At 42.3% G+C, this 20,898-nt stretch overlaps 1 protein-coding gene across 6 annotated transcripts in view; it reads right to left on the bottom strand.

Annotated features, from left to right (window-relative positions):
* HIVEP2 (HIVEP zinc finger 2) overlaps positions 1 to 20,898 on the bottom strand; it is a 143,831-nt gene that overhangs the window by 25,321 nt on the left and 97,612 nt on the right. For all 6 annotated transcript variants that reach the window (XM_087776056.1, XM_087776054.1, XM_087776055.1 and 3 more), the window contains one exon: positions 1,270 to 1,314. The gene's annotated coding sequence lies outside the window, so the exon portion shown is untranslated. The remainder of the gene's footprint in view (positions 1 to 1,269; positions 1,315 to 20,898) is intronic.

Here is a 20,898-nt window from a genome sequence, read left to right as displayed (position 1 = left end):
AAAAACAAAGAAACCACACACATCAATTAATACAGCCATGCAAAATAACATCAATGCAGTCAGTTGCACTTTCATTGAGCCTTTCATGAAAAATACTGAGGGACTTAAGTAAAGGTAACTACCTTTCACAAAATGCCCTTTTGTCAGGAGACACAGTAAAGCCTGGCTCCAGAGACTGCACACAAGCGTAGTCACTACTCAATAAAAGCCTTAGGAACAGAAACAGGGATCTAGACTTTCCAAACTGAACAGAAGCTTTGGAAGGCTTTCTGGGGACAGTTTAAAGACTCGATTCTCAGAATATCCGCCACCTACTTTCAAAGCTCTTTCAACAAATCGCTGCTGAAAATGGAGTCCTAACACGATGCGTGGGAATTACCTTATCCGGTATTACTCACCTACAGTTCAGACATGTACTTTAGTCACCTGGCCTTCCTCTAAAGTCAGAGGAGGGTGATCAGTACTTCCAGAGGAGAAATCTTTCCATATCGTGACGGGTACTTCAGACATAGGGGATGTCTATGCACATGGCCTTCCACTCTGGAGATGCCTGTTTCTCACTGTCAGCTAGGCAGAAATCCTAGATGACTACCTTGGAGTATATACCAAATTTTAAGATGGCTTAAGTGAGGTACTTCTTACCTTAGACCGTCTAACTGGTTTTACAAGAAAGTGTTGATCGCCCTTTTAAACGACTTTTAAACAGTCAAAAAAAAGAGACAGCAAATAAGCATTCTGAACGCAACACTACTCCTACCTTTCCACATCTCCATCTTCCAACCACTATATTAAATTTTAGTGAGAATGTCTTACTAGAGGTAAAACACGTGTTAAAGAAATAAGTTATGACTGTGTTTATGTGCCTTTAGCATTTTATATTTCACTATTGAAATTTCCATCCAACTATACATGTACTGTTTATGCTTAAATGCACTAGGTTTCCACAGTTCTATTATAAAGAAGAAATGCTCAGAGGAATGATTTTCATAGACAAGTACAGCATTTGAATTTGAAGAACAATGTAGGTTTCCTGCTTCCATATTATCCAAACACAGGATATTTTCTGGACGTGACAGTGAGAATTATAAGGACAGTCATAGTTTTACAATAGTGAGGAAAATGGTAAAAAAAGCAGTATTAGAGATACTGGAACATTTTTCATTTCTACAGTGGAAAAACTGAATTGGGCTTGAAGAAACATTAGCAAAGTACAAAAAACGACATAGGGAATGGGAATATATGATTTTTTTTTCAGTATAAAACAATTACCTGCATCTTCTAGGAATCTAACAGGCATGACCATCTTCAAATTTCCTGTAGTAATAAAAAAAACAATCATAAGAAATTCTTGATATTAAGCATAATGCTGAAGAAAGTTTTCTATTCTTTACAGCAGAGGCCTGAAAATTTAATTTATCCATCCACTGGAAAAAATTCACATTGTGTCTTAGAGGTCTGAGCAACCACGTTGTGAAGAATAATGAGTGCGAGTCTTTTTAAAGTATTTAGGTTTCTAGTGTGTAGATGAATAACTGCAAGTCTGAACTGATGCAGTCTCACCTTCCTGAATCGGTCAAAAGAGAGCTGCCAATGTCCTTCTTCATTCCTACGCCTTCACTAAGCCTGGATTATCCCTGAATCCCATTGGCAAATCCCATTTCAATGCCTCTCTCCAGCTAATACTTTTATGCTCCAGGCCTTTCATTAAATGTTTCAGGGACCAGAACGAAATCCTGGCCAGGGTGTCACCACTCAGGTACAAGAAAATGTAGTGAAATGCAAGTAGGTTTCCAAATCAGTTAACACCAGTGGGATACTGCTCAAGAATACATGGCTGCCTTCTCAAAGAAGAGAACTACAGACCAAATACATGGTTAAAAGACTGCTGTGACTGCCACGATTTGCCACCTGTCTGACCATCTTCAGCCTGCAGGCTACTCTTTGTATTGCAGAAAAGACTGGCACAGAGAACACTTCTAAAAAAGGGAGCCTGAACATTATCTGCCTTCCCTAAGGAACGTTTCTCCTGTCAAAGGAGGAGCCTGCCTTCCAGTTTTCAACAAATCTTATCTTGACAACAGATTTTGGCTTTTGTTTCATTAAAAAGGATGGTTTTTTAATTTTGATAGCAAAAGCAACACTTACGGCTTTTCTTTATGGTTTTTATTTAGGACAAAATTCAGAGCATCTCTAAAGAACAGATCTTTAGAAATAGCTGGAGTATTATCTTCAGAGTATGGGATATAGGCTACTATAATGATTCTCAACTAGAAACTGTCAGAAAAACAGCTAGAGCACTCATGCTTTCTCCATTGAATAAAACCAACAGATGATAAAAGTCTATAAAAGCAAAAAGTCATCAAAAATTGAAAAATAATTTTTAATTCTTTGTAATTATTACCACGTTCAAAGAACAAATGGACGTCAGTGAAGCCCCATGACTTGACTACTGTGACACTGGTTATCAATTATTTATTTAATAGTACAAATAACATATCAGTACTTCGGACAGCAATAGCTAACGGACTGCTGGTTTAGTCAAATATGGATAACATTTTTAAACTGTAACTATAGAGGAATCCCATATAGTACAAAATAATAGCAAGCTATCAAATACAAACCAGAATATTTTAGGTCATAATGTCATTCAGCTTTGACGTGCTAATGGATTTTTAAATAACTGTCTTGTCTGACTCTCTAGAAGAAAAAAAAGTAATCCAAGTAAAACTTTTTAAAATTTTCCTAATCCACCTCCTCAAACAAAAAGTGTCACTACAAACAGAAAAAGAAATCCTCGTGCACGATTTACAATATATCAGAAGTGGTTACTACGGAGCAGCTCTGCAGTGCCTTATGAGAAAATGGCAGGTAAGTGGCAAACCATTTTCAGCAGCGGGGCTAAACTGAATCTCAGGTCAGTAATGATACCAATATACAAGCCCGAATGTAAAGGAAAATGTGTGACTTGAGAAGCAGAAACAGGGACGAGAGGGAATGTTCCTCACTGAGAAAGCATAAAGTTATTAGCCATCTTCTAAGAAAAATACTTCTCTCCTTATTAGGCAATTTTGCCAATGGTGAAGAAGAAATTTCTAGAAGATGGGAGTATCCTTTCTGTTCCATACTGCCTCTACCTTTAGAGAAGAAATCTGCCAGTCACGGAAACGTGACAGCGATGGTTTTATTTGAGCAAAAGATGATGCTAATATACTACCAACAATTTTCTGTTCTGGACTGAGACCTTGTTATAGAGTTCAAGCCATGCTGCAGTCCTGCTGTTTTCAGAACTTTCTACATAATTTTTCAACCTACACTATGAAACAGGTATAGACTAATTACAGGGATTATTGATGGCTTAAGTTTGGTCAGAGTCACTCTCCTGAGGAAAATAAATCCCTTTCCAGAACCAACATAATCATTTCTGGTTTGGTCTGAGCTGCCATCCATCCTGTGTCAAAGATGGCTTTAATATTATTTCTTTTGGTTTCTTCTTTTTTTTTTTTTTCTTCTCCCTAATGGGAGACTGGCCTAACTGGAGAAATCTAAGACACTGCAAAGCTAGTTTGCATTCTGTCTGTTTTTTCCAGTCAAGCTTCTATCTGATCTGCCTGCATCCACAACCTAGCTTAAGCCTACAACAGACTTCCATTTTTCAACTGATTAATGTTTCTCCTTTAGAAAACACTGTAAATATACTTTTCATTATTGCTCTTCATCAACCATATACTATTCAATAGACAGAAACTCCCTATATTTCAAGTACTACATACTTCAAACTAAGGAACTAAGGATGATAAAAATGCACATTTTCTTTAATACCTTTGGCACGGTTCAGCTCCGCTGGAGTGACTAAGAGGAGCCCACCTACACGGATCAGAAGCCGTACAGGAGTTGCGCTGAGCACATCGTTTGACAGGAGCTGCAAAGTCCTGTCTGGCCGGGGGCCAAGCCAGGTTTCCCAGTAGGAATGTGGCCCGGGAGCCAGCTCCCCCAGCCACACTAACTGCACTATCTGCCCGTTTCAAACCAGGACATTTTACTTCTGTGAAAATTTTGAACCTGAGAAGATTACTGGGAAACCGGGAGCTGTATTCATGTCAGATGCACCTACTAAATCAAGACTTTTAAAACTTTCTAGAAAGGAGCATTATCCTGTTGCTCCTTTTCCTAAGGTGCCTTTGTGAGCTGCATGCAGGGGACGTATGTCTGGTTGACTCCAGAGCTCTAAGATTATTCCTTCCTTCCTTTTTTTTTTTCCCCCTCTTTTTTTCAGACCATTAAAATGGTTACACTCAACAGCTTTAAAATAAAATTTGGCAAAATACAACTTTTACTACTTCTCAATTTGTAGCTCATATTACGGCTCTTGCAAGTGAACAAATTGGAAGCTTATGTCTTCCAGGCTAAATCCTGAGTGCACCATACAGAATAAATATTGACTCTAGCGTAAGGACTAAGGGTCAGATCCAGCCCTGTTTTAAATCTTTTCTGTCCAGCTCTGCCAGCACAAAGCTGGCCTAAAACCACAGTAACTGGCCCCTGAAGAATTCATATTCTATAGGGCAAGCTGCAGTGGCTCCTATGAAATCCTTACACTCATGCACAGACCTCTGCCAAGACCCTTATTGGGCAAGTCTAGTTTATGTCTGGGATAAGCCCAGCAGCCGAGCAGCCTTACAAGAAAGAGAGGCCACCTCTGAGCTCTTCCCCACCTGCAACTCAGAAGAACATTGCCTTGGCCCTTTGGGAAGAAAGACAGCACAGCTTTGGCTTGCTGTCCTACCCCATGTTTCCCTCTGCCCCACTAATGATATTCCCCAAAGAGCTGTTCGGTGTTGACATCCCAGTGAAAAAAAAAAAAAAAAAAGACTGGAAACCCTAATAAAACATGGATTTACAGATTCTTCTACCTAGGCAAAGTCATAGGTGGGCTAAGTCTTCATTTTACTTATTAAACTGTCTTTATCTCAACCCACGAGTTTTCTCCCCTTCCGATTCTCTCCCCCATCCCACCGGGGGGAGTGAGCGAGCGGCTCTGTGGTGCTGAGTTGCCGGCTGGGGTTAAACCACGACAGGGTCCCATCTGACTGTGGTTTTGTCGCTGGCCTTCTACCTGTCTATTTGAACACCTCTAGGAATGACTGTAAATTCCTATGTCAACCACTGGCACTTGGCAAAGTCTTGAATTACTGAGGAATGCAAGGATGCCTGTGCTTTTGCTGCAGTTTGGCAGGAGTTCTAAGACATCCTTTTACACATCCAATTCCAAGAATGCAGGCCTTTTAAAACAGGTTAGGTGCATTTATTATAATCTACTACTTTCTGTATTGTAATTGCTGTTGTTATCTCTTCACATTTGAAGACACTACTCTAACTTGTTCATTTAATTCCACCCCAGATGTTCTGCCTGGCCTCTGGATTTCAGCACTTTATTGAACGCATTGCCATTCTCCAAAACCAGCCAGAGAACCACAGTTTTGAAAATACCCTGAAACATTTAGAATAACACACATGTTTTTTAAATTTGGGCAGCTGAACTAATCATTACACTGTGTTTTTTAAAATGTCATTTAGAAGTACTAGCAAATATGAAAACAAATACTGCTCAGCAAATACACATAGTACGCTGTGAATTTACTATTAAATGATTGAACAAACTGTACTAAGCTTACTTGAGGAGAAGCTACAGGGCAGAATCTGTTCTCCATTGCTATGTTGGGTAAACACTTGTGCTGACACGGATTCCCCAAGAAGCCAGGAATTGAGGGAACTGACTGAGAGGATCCAGTTACAGATGCATCGAGGGTAGACTGCAAGCTCGCTGTGACCAAACACCAGTTTCAGGCTTTTACTCTCAGGTTTCTATGAACGCACATTTGTGTCCCTGGTACTTGCTGGTTTCAAGGGACAGGATTTGTGCACGTAAAGCTAGAAGCGGTATAAAACTTGGCATCCTGATTTGTGTGATTACTATTTCAGTGCTTGCACTAAATCTGGCTCGTATTTTGAGAACTATCCTAGAATCTCAGCCATTGAGAGATGGCATGTAACAGCACATTTGAGTTTATTGTAGCAGTATTGATTATTTCATTCATTTTAAGGCGTTACCAAACTCACCTTAATCTTGTTAATTCAGATAATTCAAACTATTATCTGAGACCATTATCCAAGTACCTTGAAGAAAATAACTGAAACCTGTCTGCTTAAAAGCACACTGAAGCCAACTAAGAGAACAAATAAATAAACACACACATCTGTTGTACTCTAATACCCATTAACCTTAACTGTAGGAACTTATACCTGTCTCAAACATTTCATACAAATGTCAATGGGTACATGCTGTGACGAAGAACAAGACTCTCCTTCCCTCCTCTGAATGTGATCCAACCGAATCAGAGGTCAGGCACACTCTATCCCTTCTGCGGTAACCTTACAGAAAAATCAGGTACAAAACAAGAGTCTCTCGTTTGACTTCAAGGAGCTTTAAACAGATACGAGGTTTGACACAGAGTGACTAAAAGGAGACAAATTATTCCAACAGCAAGTAAGAGCCAAATTCTGCTCTACATTATCCTGGTATGAATCTGAAGCAATGAGTCGCAAATCCAAGGACATAATTCCAGATTTATTGCTCATAAAACCAAACAGAATCAGACATCACTTAGGTTTAGGCTCTTACATCCTACATACTAAATATCTGAGTTTTTTGGTTACAAGGCGAAAATAAACTAATCCAACACCTCTAAGATGTCTACAGAGAAATTTGTAACGTATTGCAATAAATGTTCATTTACACAGTGTTAAGAAAACATGAGCAACTTTCTTTAAGAGATGCTGGCTTGCATCATAAATGCTTAGAGCACAGCTGCAGCAAAACACTCAGTTTTTGCTATGTTAAGTATCTCAAATATAATTTTAAATTGCCACTCTCTATAGAAAAATAGCACCCCCAAAAAACTTAAATTCAAGTTGAGTGTATTTTGAGAAGCCACAGAAGAAGCCTACAGCAGAAATGCTTTAACACTGACCTTTTCACTATAATGACAAGGATTGCTCACTTAAAGTACATCACTATTTCCTGTTTCAGCATCATACACAATGTACACATTACTACCGGATGGAAAAAATGTATAAAAAAAGCTTTCGTGTTGCCAAAGTCCAACTGAACACAGACTTATTTCCACAGGATGACTATAAAAAAAAAAAAAAAAAAAAAAGAGAGAGAGAGAGAAAAAGCTACACAGAAGCCAAATCAATCTTAAATACTTCCTTTATAGGTAAGTTTGCAAACAGATCACAGTTCTTCTCCTTGAATTGAACAAAAACCAGCTACCAAAGAGATGCCAAAACAACAGACAGGACAAACAGTCTTGTCAGTCAATTAGCAGCTAATTGATCTCTCTGATCCCACTGCTTTTAACAGATCAGGTAAATATTTTGTTTCTGGTTGCCTAACCTTGCTGGGCACATAAGAGCCTGTCAGAGGTGCTTAAGCATGTCATAATACAAAATCTACCTCTTCTGGCTGACCATCTTCTGATGTGGACATCCTGAATCCATCTCTATACAAAAGCAAAGCACTGGGATTATTCAGATACAAAACTAAACAAGAGAATTATATAAACTGCTAACCTTCTCACACTGTTACTTATTTCCTTGGGGCACAAGTTAAAAAATGAAAACAGATGAGTAAAATACCGATCGTTTCCCACGTGGACCTTAAAATGTGATGGCAGAGCAATGGCAGATCTGACAGACAGCACTTCCAGTGTTATTAAAATTTCAGAAGGCAACAAAAATATCACAGTTGTTTTGCCCCCCCCCCCCCCGCCCCCAGTAGGCAGTGACTTACGAGAGTGAGAGCAGCTCCCATGCAGAGAACAGTCAGAAACAGATGCCCACCACTAAGGTCCTCTTTAAACGCTATTTTGATGGTTGAAGTTAGGTTATATGATGCCTAATCCGATTGATCTTAACCTGCACAAGACTGAGTTTTTCTCAAGTGTGAGTTAAGTAGTAAGTAAACAGTATTTACTAAATACCCATTAGCAATCTACAGTAAAATCCAAAGAGGTGCTGAGATACAAATGGGCTCTTAATTCTTGGGCTGCTCTCTTCATCAGCAGAAACTCAACTCTTTCTCGCTTTCCTCTGAGCCACAGGATACCGTGCCAAAACGGAAGAGCGTGAAAGTCTCTGATCACTATTTGTAGGATTACTTTTTTTTCCCCCGTGCCTGCAGTGTAGAAAAGAAATGCACCTTTGGCCCTGCTGTTCGCCCCAAACTATTATCACGTAAACAAATACGCATTATGTAGGCCACCAAAAGCTAAATACCTAAAAATCTGTGAAAAGCAAAGGCTGAGCCACTAATCAATGATGCTATGGGATGCTATTGGGATTGCAATGAAATTTTTGTGTTTTAAGAACTGGTGAAAATTACTGAGACTAAAGAATTTTTTCTCGATTCAACACAAAGAAATGTGTTAATCAGAAAGGGAAATTTTGCACCTTATAAAGGACAGATTAACTAAGCTATGAATTTAGCAGCACTTGTGAAAGATAAAGTATATGCAAAGAGCAAGATTCCCGTGTGGACGTGGTTTATAGTCATTTCTAGATTTGTAAAACATCATCTACAGTAAGAAGGGTAAGAACAGTGTCACTGGAGAGTTCAAACTGCTAAAGTTGTCAGATATAACAATTTTCGTAACTGAAATGACATGCAAAGTCTGAAATGCCTTTTTGATTTCATACAAGAACTGCAACTTTGGGCAGCAGCTGGGGAGAACAGATCTGTGCTGGTAAATCCCTGCTAAAATATCGTAAAGCTTTTCCCCAAGTTCTCCCAGGAAAAAAAAAAAATCAAAATTTGTGTAAATATTGCATCTGTTGCCAAATGGAAATATTAGGCAAATATCAGGCCTTTGCCTAGCATTTTCATCTTAGAGGAAAAACATCACTGAATTTTCTGGGAAGTGAGGCTTTTTTAGTTCAAAAGTTACACAATCCTAATTATGCAACCACGGCAGATTTTGCAAAGAGCTATGCCTCCTTTCGCGCCATGTCAGAAGAAGCCACTTGCATTTCACATGAAAATATCAGCGTCTTTCAAACACTTTCTTGAATGAGCAAATGCACTGCCTCTGAGGGACGCCCTCACCCGGGGAAGAACTACATAGGAAGACATTTATAGTATTGGAGTTTGCATTTGTTTTTCACTCACACCAATTATTATACAAGCTTATTTTAAAACCCGTCATTGTTTACTAAGCCCTGTGGTCACCACATGTCAAAACAAAAACAGACACATGCTAAACATCAGTAGCATGTTCTTATCATTTTTTTCCCATTTTTTGCACCCAAAGTAGAATGGGCCTTTGTGGCAGTTTTATTTCAGTCCATTCTGAATACTTTGTTAAAGTTCAGCTGAGATCAGCTATTAAGCCCCAAATCCTATATATCGCACAGATGCCACAACAGTCACTATTCTGCAGCCAAAATGTTTCATTTTGACTAGTGACTCAATACAGGCATTTTGCTGTAGCAAATCTAGTCACTTAGCATTGCCTAAATACTCTGACCACTACAGCGGTAATATAAGATACATTAATTAGACTGCACATTTAAGGATGTTGCTTTCTTTACAACCCTCAGAATGCCTAGCAGGGGAAAAAAGAAAAAAAAAAGCGCTCTTTAAAATTACTTTGGCCATATTTTACAGTACTTCCTTCTTTTTATTACATGAAGCATTGAAAGTCAATATGTATAATATCCAATTGCAGCAGAACACCTCTTAAAAATTCAGTAAAATACACATATGCTTTCTGCTGTGTATTGTAGGTATACATGAAATTTCACTCTCTGCAGTTAGGTTTCTTTCTACAAAACACCAATCAATCAACTGTGTTTATTAACATGAGCATCACCCTCCTGAGCAAACAACTCTGAAAGAATGAAGGTCTACCAAAATGCCTGAATCCACATACAAAACCTCTGTTACTCCACAGGGTCGTGCTGACATTTGAGGGACAGGCCAAGCTGACAGGTCACTTGGAGATTCTCAACAAGTGCAACACAATAAACCCCAAAACATTTCTTGGGAAAGACACTGCTCGGGTTTCATGATGACTGCGTCTCAGACAAGGTTAGACCAAGGTGCAGTATTACAGGGCATTCCTAGTACAAACCGCACCTTAAAGTTTCATATATGCACCCCACATCACAACAACTTTTGAAACTACTCCAAGGAAAGCTGCAGTGTGAAACCATTATCCTGTACTTAATAAGTGGCACAAATGGATACCAAATCACTCCTACCCAGGAAAAGTCAAAGTCAGGACAGTAAAAATCTTAATTTCAGCCACCAGGCGAGAGCTCAGCAGGCTCTAAGAGGACATTTTCAGAGCTGATGGTGTATCGAAAGGGAAAGCAACCGCTGCTCAGCTCAAGAAAACTCCAGACAACTTCGTACAGGGTTCTCCTTCTCCTGCATCATGCTTGGCACATGCCACCAAATTTAGCTTTCTTTCCATTCTCAGAAGTGGAAGTGAAATCAGGTAATGATCTGGCCCAAAAGTCTTTTGGGTGCTTGTGATACACCAATGACACTTGTACACTACAAAGGAAAGCATCACCAACATACAATCATAGAATGGTTTGGGTTGGAAGGGACCTTTAAAGATCATCGAGTTCAGCTCCCAAACATCCCCTAGTCCAGCCCCCAATATCCCCTTTACAGACAGGGAAACGAACACACAGAGTATATGCGCAAGCATATAGGGCTTCATGTTTGCTGAGCTACGCTTAAACTAATGAATTCCTAAATGTTCCTTCGGATAGCTCGTAACAATCTGAAAAACTGCATTGCAAACCAAAAGCACGTAGGCTATTTTCCTTAAGACTGAAGTGCAATGTTTGAGCATTCAGACCACCTAAACAATTAATCAACTTGCTTATTCAATTGAACTCTTCCCCCTGCTTCTCTCTTCCTATCCCCCCTCGCAGGAGTTGAGGACACCCTGTTCGCCTGGAGATGGTGAATCACTACAAGCCAGCAGGCCCACTCGGTTCCTCAAAAGACACAAAAGGTGTAAAAATAGCTCGTCCTAATGAAGCAAGTACAGCGTCAGCAGCCAGATGAGCGTGGGTGATCAGATAAGGGTCTGTTGTTGCAAAGGGCAAATTATTAAGAGAATGCTTCTCCCTCTCTCTCTCTTTTTATTAAGCTTTGCTCTTCCTTCTCTGAAATCAGCCCTCTGCAATGTGTGATAAATGACACCTGACAAGATTGACTCCTCCTGTAATTGCAAGTTTCATACCGGCGCAGGAAGCGGTGCCTCACCATGAGCTGAAGGTACAGTGGAGGTGTCACTAAAAAAAAATAAATAAAGAGAGGCAAAAATAAAGCCTAAAAATAGCCAGGACTACCCACTGAGTATGACTGTGTGGGTATATTTAGCTGGTCTAACACCAACTTTTCTTGTTAAAAACACAACCTTACCTTTATGCAAAACAGCTTCCTGTTTCTAAACATAACTTGAGAACATGAGGGGGGAAAATTCAGATTTTGAAATTGTCCCTTTTTCACTGAGATTATGAAAAGAGTAAATGTGAAAAGACCAGGTAGATCTTCCGCATGGGTTTTGTACCCTGACATCCATAATAAATAGACGAGAGTTTGCTATTAAGGCATCCTAATACAGCCAATTGGACTAGGAAATAGATTCAGAAGCAAAAACAGAGCTGTACCAGCAAACTTCTCCAGGGACCAGAAATGAGACTCTGAGAGCTGAAGGAAGGGGGACATGTCCTGTGCCAGCTCTGTGGCCTGAGCCAGCACTGCCCTCAAGAGAAAGCTGTGCCCCACCACAGGCAGACGCAGAGACCTACGGACTGATGAGATGCAGTTGCACTTTTACAGCCCTGTTCTGCAAGTCTCATCTACTCTGAGGCCAGTTTACAGCACTTTACCAGCTTTTAGGAAGGGTGTAAATATAACTTACTCCCATTTAAGGCACTCCTACTCTGCCTAACAAAGTGGCACGAGTATAAACTACCGTCTGGCCAAGTGATACAGTTTAGTATCTTACGAGCAATATCAAGAAGCACTTCCAACCGCATATTTGAATTTCTGATGCCCAAATACCTGTACTTACAGGAATTAATAAATGTGCCTTTAAAGTGCTGGCACTGTACCTGTGTATGTCAGCTGGCATGCATGCCGTGGTGAGCGGAGATCAGCACTCAGACACTTCACACCGTATCTGCTCCACTCGACTGCAGCCAAGGAAGGGGTTGCCTCACACCCAAGAACAGGAGGGTTTACGGCAGAGCCCCAGCCCATCTCCGCACTGCTGGCACCTTCTCTACAGTGCCACGCTGACCATACTTTGAGCCCGCTGCTTGCCTCACCTTACTGTGTCAGGAGCCCTGAAACTTTCACAGCTTTAATTGCAATAGGAATATCTACAACTTAGTGGTGCCGATGTTCAGCAACGTCTCCTTCCAGGGTGACTTTGCACTTCTGCACAACATGAGTTTTGCTTCCCCTAACCCAAAGAGAAGGCAAGCCCGGTCCCAAGGACTCTCTTAAGAATGTCTGCAACTGTTTAAAGTACATTACTGCAATATTACTACTGGAAGTAATACACATGCCAACTTTCTGGTGCTCCAAGTGAGCTGTGCAAGGAAATGGTCTTTTTTACAATTATGGTTTTTCTATTTAATATCATGAGTCTTTTGGCTGATGCTTACATGAGGGTTTTGTTTCATTATTGTGCAGCCTTCCTGTGTGGCTCCAAATACCTCACATCAATCGTTCTGGGGCCAGGGTTAAACAAAAATGCACAGGTTTATACCAGACCTTTCCTCTCATTTACAACAGGAAAAAAAGCCCACTGTAAGACACTGCCAACTTCACATGCAAGATTTAATGAAAATTATTATTCCGACATTATCATTTTTATTTTGTTCTGATTTTTAAATAAAAAAAAAAGTAATTGAAGTTAATAAGATTGTATTTTTAACATTATATCCAGTGGGAAATTGAGAGCATGCTCTTTTCTTGAAATGCTGTGATTAAGTCCCATTGATACAACCATTCTTTGTTCAGCATCATAGTTTTGTCTTTTCATCCTATGCCTTAGCAGTAAATTTAATAGTCACTGATTTTTTTACTAGAGTAGAAAAACATTGTGATGCAAGACTAATCAGCTGATGATATTATTCTTCAGACAATTTAATTTTCATCTGAAATGAGGAGTAAATGTTATTATATTAGAGGAAATATGAATGTAAAAATAATTACCAGTAGGTTTAAATACTGAAGACCATACTCTGGCAGTACATTTACATAAAGTTCATAGGAGACAGGACCACAGACCCCAAACCACTCTTAAGTTGTCAAGCTAAAAGCATAGTGATCAGAACCTCATCCTATACCCCCACGCAGATGTGGAGCAGAAATTTTGTTTAAGTAACAGTTATATGCTACCTATCATTTTAAAATTTTACCTATTTAAAGCAAAATGTACAAAGGAGAAGATGAAATTAAAAAAACAGCAGGAAAGAGTATGAGAAAAATGAAAAATTACCTTTGCTGTACACTTCGGAAAATATTTATTACACGGTATTTTCCAAAATCATGTAGAATAGACTGGCGCCTTTTCCCTGGAGCTCTGCGCCCCGGAGCCGGTGGCATGCTGCGGCGGGGGGCACTGGCAGTGCTGCTGCGCCGTCCCAGGGGGCTGCGATGGCGAGGTGCCGCCTCAGCCTCCCTACACCCACAGAGGCCTCTGGCCTCGGGGCTTTCAGTGCCCCCACAAGAGACAGCTTTAACCCTGCACAAATTCAATTTAGAACCAAGAAAGGGGCTGACTGGAAAATAATTTGAGGGAAAGAAATGGTAAATTTTCAGTCAGATCCATCCCCTGGTGGGCTTGCTGAGCAGTGGCAGAGCCGGCAGATGGGGCGGGAAGGGGGCAGCCATGGATCATGGCAGAGCAGGGCAAGGGGCTGCCTGACCACATCCAGCCCAGCCCTGTTCAGTGCCACCCCCCTCCTTCCCCGGGGATCCCAGGGCTGCTGGCTCGCCTTCTCCTTGCCTCCTCTCGTGCCCAAACCACGATGAGGATCTGCTGGACCAGTACAAAGCTCACCCACGGGGGGCTCAAGGGTATGAAAACTTTCTGTTTTCATTGTCCCATACCACACTCACTCATGACACAGGCAAGATTATGAGCAGAAGTAAAACAAAACAGGGTCATAGCTCTTCTTTTCGGTAAGTTCCTGCGATGGGCTTTCTCCATTGCCCAATATTTAAACTGTGGGTGTTGGAAAGTTATTTTCCCGAGTGTACATCAGTCCCTAACTTGCGCCTCCACAAGCACGTGGCACAGGTGGGGCGGGCGACCGCACACGGCGGCTGCCTGAAGCTCGGGTGGGACAGTGGTTCCACGACGGCACTTTCCACAAAATGAAAGTCTACGCTCAGTGATGGCACCACCGATTTCGCATCCTGAGTAGGGTCACCCCACCGCAGGCAAACTGAGGCAGCGAGCGCCAGCACAGGGTAGCAGGGGAAGCTGCAACGGGAGCCACGGGAGGCAGTAAGAAGATACGGTGTTAAGCAACGAGGGGCTGTGCTATCTCACATCTTCCTACATCCTGCCGCAGGTCGCTTTTCCTGCCGCAGCCTTCTCCCTCCCACCCCTGCGCGGTGTCACTTTCACCGGCGTGCGCTCCCCTCCCACTCGCCAACATGTAACACACACCATGATTTATGTTACCTCTGCAATCTGGCCCAGGATCTCTGAGGTGCGAGCAATAGATGCAGTCTACAAAAGGTTAGGATTAATGCTTTATTGGCAGTTACAGCAGGCAAGCGGCTCAGCTCATAATGCAATTTTTCCCTCGTGAAGACCTGTAGGAGGTGGGAGCAGGCTGCCGCAGGCCTGGCGCCTGCTGCGCACTGACATATGTCCTCGCTGCTGGGCAAAAGGGCAGGTCCAATTAGGTGTCTTGTATTATTAACGTTCTGCTGCTTCATCGGTTATCACGTATCCTCCTCTCGGCCCCTCTGAGCCCCAGCTTGTGAAACGCACCATCTGCGGAGGTACTGCTCTACCTGGGAAAGCTCGAATGGAATCTGGTGGAGGAGATGGGATGCTTTCCTTTTGCAGACCTGAGCAAGGGGCAGAACGGCCAAGTAGTTGAACAGATCACTGTAACTAGGATCCTCAAGCTAAAAGACAAGAAATACGAGATATCTGCCCTGCCAGCAGTAATAATTACGATGTATTATTAACAAAACTCAGGTTTCATCATTAACTTGACTCGGGTTTCAAGAGCTGATCTCACCCTAATCATCCTCCAAACCGCTGAACCAGTACCAGCAAGGAAGGCTGCTGGTAACTGTTACACCAAAGAGAAAGCACAGGTGAAAATGACCAAATAATAAATACCACAATCAAACAGGTGCAAAAAATTACAGATAGATTTTAAGTTGCGCGAACCCAGGGCAATCTCACCCCTCAGATCTGATCCTGCCACAAAGAGAGAGCCTGTAACTTCAAAGCAGCTGAGAGGAAAGGGCTCGCTGTCAGCGTGTGCCGCATACGGAACAGCTGATGTGACCCTGCTTCTGCAAAGGATTGACTCCACTCCCCTCAAAGGTGTCAGTAAAGTCACAGCTCCTCTCTTGGATCTCAAAACATGAGAATGGCCACCTACGTTTGCTATAATGAAGTAGCCAACTGTCTCAGTCATGATCAAACTGCTGCAACAAAAGACCCTTGTTTGATTCTGTTCCTCTACCAAGCTCATCATCAGAGAAACTAAGATCTTCAAAAGCTTTTTCTCAACCTCTAAGTGTGAGATGAAAATGCCATTTTAATTCTGGATCACTGAGGTCTTCTTGAGTAAAATAACCCCAATCACTCAGATGCAACTGCGTAACGAACACCGCTCTTCTAGCAGGGAGCCTAATTGCTCTGCTAGCACCAACAAAGAGCTGCTGGTTCATTAGATCAAGCTGGAGGAGCTGCTGTTGCATCTTCACAAGCTGGGAGTATTTGATTGCAAAACCGCTATGGATGTTTGATCCAAAATTCAGCCTCTGATTTCTGATCAGCAGAACTTGAAAGCAAAGAAGCTATCACTCTGATATTTTTCTTCATAGCTTTCTCCAGGGTAACAATTTATTTTTCCTCTTGATCTGTTCAAGGCTGTCAAATCTAATCTTAAGATAGGACTTGGGACTTTTACATTTTATATAAACCTGCTTAGCAAAAAAAAGTAGCAAGAACAGAACTGATGTGAACCAAACTGCAGTTTCACATGACATCTGGATGATGCTGGCAGTTACATTGCTGTCCTGCAGCCTGACCGTACCAGGACCTCGCCAGAAAGTGCAAAGGGCAGAGGAAGGCCAGAAGGCCAGCAGAGGTCAAAGGCAGCCATGCTTCCAGCTGGCTGCTCAGAGCCGGTTTGGACAGCAGGCGACCAGGCAGATGGCAGAGGAAGCATACCTCCATCTTGTCCAACAGGGAAATGACGTGCTGAATCACACTAAAGGGGAATGTGGCAGGTAATCCCGCCGAGACGTCCAGGAGCTCCCTTTGCCTGTTGCAGTGGCCCCCAGGTGCAGTTCTGCGCCCCTTCTGGGAGCCCACGCTGCTGTGCTCAGGTTTGTCTGTCCACCCCTCCTTCCCTCATCATACAGCTCGGATAAACCACTGCATTACTTTACGCTTTAAGAACATGTATTTCTGTTTCTTTTTCCTTCACAACTATCTTTAGCCTGAACACCTTCTGAATGGAAAACATAAATCTAATTTCAGGCCGATACCTGCCTCAGCAAGTCTGTCACGAGCAGCTTATTTTCTCAAGCTCAAACTCCACATGTGAACACATCCACATGTGGGCTCAGACGTATCTGCATAAAGAGGCCCATTTGCCTGAGTGTTTGCTAATGAATGCTTGGCAGTCAGAGGGACACTAGAAGTGCATCCAGTTGTTTTTCATTTCTCAAAGAAAAGGTTACTTACACTTCTAGGAACAAAGCGTTGCTGAGTTTGCTTATAAAATGCACCACACATGGATTCAAATCCAAATCTTAACACTCACATGAAAATTAAAGGTGCAAAGAAGAGTAATTTTTTTTTTCCCCTTTTTATGCAGTTTCAATCAGCTTGTGGGAACGTTAACAGAAATATTCCACCGGTCAAATGGAACATGGATCAAACCAGTACAACATAAGCCTTCAAGATAGCGGAAAACTCCACATGGGATGCTCTCAGGAAAATCACTCAAACGCGGTGCTACCCAGCATGCTGAGGGCTCAGGGAGGTCAGCTCTTTGCATGGCCAGGACCATGCTCTGCTTTTCACCCAAGGTGCTCATCAGGACTGGAAACCAAGACCTTTTCTGTCAGGTCATGAATTAAATAACTACAGCTGGTTTCCAGGATCTCTTTCCTTCTGCTAACACAGAATCATAGAATTGTTAAGGTTGGAAAAGACCTTTAAGATCATCGAGTCCAACCGTTAACGTAGCACTGCCAAGTCCACAACTAAATCACATCCTCAAGCAGCACGTCTACCCGTCTTTTAAATAGCTCCAGGGATGGAGACTCAGCCACTTCCCTGGGCAGCCTGTTCCAGTGCCTGACTACCCTTTCGGTGAAGAAGTTTTTTCTAATATCCAACCTAAACTTCCCCGGCGCAGCCTGAGGCCGTTTCCTCTCGTCCTATCGCTTGTTACTAGGGTCAAGAGACCGACCCCCACCTCAGTCTCACACAGAAACAATAGAAGTACTGACATTGTAAATTAGTTCTAGAAGTATCTTTTTAATCACAAAGCTGCTGCAAGATATTTCTTCTCCGGTAGCACTAACAGTGAGTTCAGGAAGCAGAGAGCACCTGCCAGCATTAAAAGAAGAGCACATCTAAACCCACAGGTCCCAGTTGTTAAGATGCTGCTTGTTACAGGAATTTCATCTATGCTAACACTCTGCTAGAGCACTCCAGGTAATAACAGCAATAACAAACAAGGAAAAAGTTACAGGAGCACTAATATAAATGGGACAGCATTGTTCACTGACATTTTTAAGTCCCAGTAGTGTTGATCCACCCGTGAGCAGGTCTGGATTTATAGCAAAGGAAAAAGTAAGTGCATGATTACCCCACAGAAAGTTTCTATTTCAAAAAGTGTCTGAATTGCCTGAAAATCCAGATCACACCGCTGAAATTCCTATCTGTCCAATACTATCTCTTTCCTCCTTGGTTTTCTTTTTCTCTCTACAGTGAACTGAGCTGCTCTAAGATTATATTTCTGTGACTTTCAGCAAAAGTAGATACAGAAGGAACTGTGGACAAGCACTGAGGGCATCAAGCCCACAAGAGACTTAGCCTTTGTCCTCCTTGAGAAATGGATACAATGCCAGCTTGAGTGGACTCTGAATCCTGGTTTTAATTAGAGAGAAGGTGAAATCAGGCGAACCTACCTCTTGCTTAAATACTATTCTTTCCTCAGTATCCCTCTGCTCTCCAGAAAAACGGTCTTCTCCCTGATGGTGACCATTTATGCAGGCACAGGATCCAAACTCTCTCCCACTGTGTCCTCACCATCTGCATGTTGTCTACCTCTCTATTGACAGCTTCCAATAAAAGCTTCCTTTAATAGAGTTGTCCTGACTCACAGGTGTGGGGGGAGGGAAGCTGACCTTGCTGCAGCATCAAGAGTCTCTGACGCATTCTGGGAGGCTGTGGTTTCAGGTCTGAAAGAATTCAGCCTTGTTTTCAACTAGGTTTTACACGCTTAACTTCCAAAATATCACCCTATAGCTCCATGTCTGTTGGTGACTCGATGTTGTTTAGTGGTTCGACTTAGCACTATTCAGGGCTTTAGCCGTACGCTTGGCAAATTAGCAGTACTCACCAGCAGAAGAGAGTTTCTCAGAAACGCAGCCACCCAGGCTCCTGGCTGGCTCCACCTCTTGTCCGCCCACTCCCAGTTTCAGACATTTCGCATTCCAAAACTGGAAGTGTCTATGCAACATAAGGTCATGTTATTGCACAACGCGCTCTGCTCCTTCTAAGAGCCACTGCATCCTCAAAAGTACATCAACTCTAACAGCAAGAGAGCTGTTTACAGTGAATTTCTATCTGAGTGGGAGTATTTTCTCCAAGAATCTTATAACAAGGACATGAAGTGCATGACTCTTCCCTACATTTGGTAAAATTGTTACCGAGATGGCATTTATTTAATACTTCCACATCAGCATTCCTTCCCCTTTAAGCTGCCTTTTTACAATCTGAGAATTAATTTTTACACTTCCCCAAAGTATTTCTGTGCTGGATAATTTTAGGACATGCTAAACAGAACAATTTCTGCCTATCTTAAATTTAGAACTGAAGCCATTCGTAGCTTTTGCAATGCAACTGTGAAATACAACTGATTGTCACTGATGTAGGTTTTGCCAATTTTTTTTTCTTGCCAAATGGTCTGAGTAATTGCTATGATCCCTCCTTCATTTAGTCTTTAAATTCTAACAGGTGAATTAAATCTCCAGTTTCAATTACAACTGAAGAATACCACCTCTTTTAGCATAAAGGATTAAAAGTGAGGTGGGCTTTATTTTTTTCCCCAAAGGACAGTAGGCAGGTGGAAGTGGTGGTGTCACATTGTGTTATCTTTGAAACTGTATTCAGCTTTTCAGCTACAGTTAAGTCTTCGCCGTTAGCATGGAAAGCCTATTCGGTGTTTCCGAAAATGCCAAGGAGTTACATTGGTATCTCCTAGGGGTAATTTTTGACATATTTAAATAAAGAATAAATGACCAGTCCGTATGTGCCACTTCGTCTTTCAATTCAGATCTGTCACCTTCGCCCTCAGCACCACCAGGGCAACTGAGCAGTGGGGACGCAGAAGGGTTGGGGGCCCGGGGGCTCCCAGCACCCTCTGGTGAGAATGGGGATGCTGGCGGGGCTCATGGCTAAGGCAGCTCTCAAAAAGCCCTCCGAATTTCACAGCCAAGCGAGTTCTTCATAAGCTGTCACTCCTGTCCTCCCAGAAGCGAGAAGGCTCAGATCCAGCAGTCAGCAGTCAGAAACCTGATTCAGGCTACCCAGTGAAAATTATGACGGTCAAAACAAACCAGTGCGGCAAAGAGGGAGAGGGAAACAGAGCTAATCCTATGAGAGGAGCAGAACGAGGGACAGAGGAGGACTTTTGCACTTCTCTGTTTCATCAGATGCACTGGCACCATGCTCTGCTGTAGGTAAGTGTAGCCCAGGATTTTCACTCTGAGTCATTCATTTGGAAGATATAACATGATTGAGGGTCAACTGCCCTTTGTCCCGCGGAAGAGATACTTAAAATGGAGCTAATGGTTTAAAGTTACTTAGCTCCTGTTTGGTCTCTGAGCAAGTAAAAGGTTAGACTGTAATATTTAACCACAAGTCCCATGCCTTTCTGAGCAGCACGGAGGAGGCTGCCTGAAGGAGAGTCAGACATCTGCCATGCCGCTTCCTGTGTGCACGAGGTGAAGAAATCTGCGCCAGCCTTCAGCCTCGTGTAGATAGCGAGCTTCCTCCGGTGCAGCGGTTGTCACGCAGCGTGCTTTCTGGTACAGCCCATTTCCTTCTGGGGGACATGTTTCCCTTGGGGACAGCAGGGGCTAGTGCTCTGTGCGTGCCATTAGCCACAATCATCAAATCTGCCAGCTGGTCACCATGTAATACAGCCAAAGGTTTAGTGCTTTAAGTAGAACTGGCTGCCTGTCTAAATGAGAACAGGATGAAGAACAGATGAGGGGTAGCAAGAAAAAGAAAAGAGATTCATAAAATTCTGGAGACACAGTACCATAGGGAGAACACAGCACCTACTGCAAATCTT

This window comes from Nipponia nippon, unplaced genomic scaffold, assembly GCF_047370975.1.
Source record: "Nipponia nippon isolate SJK-2023a ecotype South Korea unplaced genomic scaffold, ASM4737097v1 scaffold_4, whole genome shotgun sequence".
NCBI lineage: Eukaryota > Metazoa > Chordata > Aves > Pelecaniformes > Threskiornithidae > Nipponia > Nipponia nippon.
This window is presented reverse-complemented; position numbering and strand designations above follow the sequence as displayed.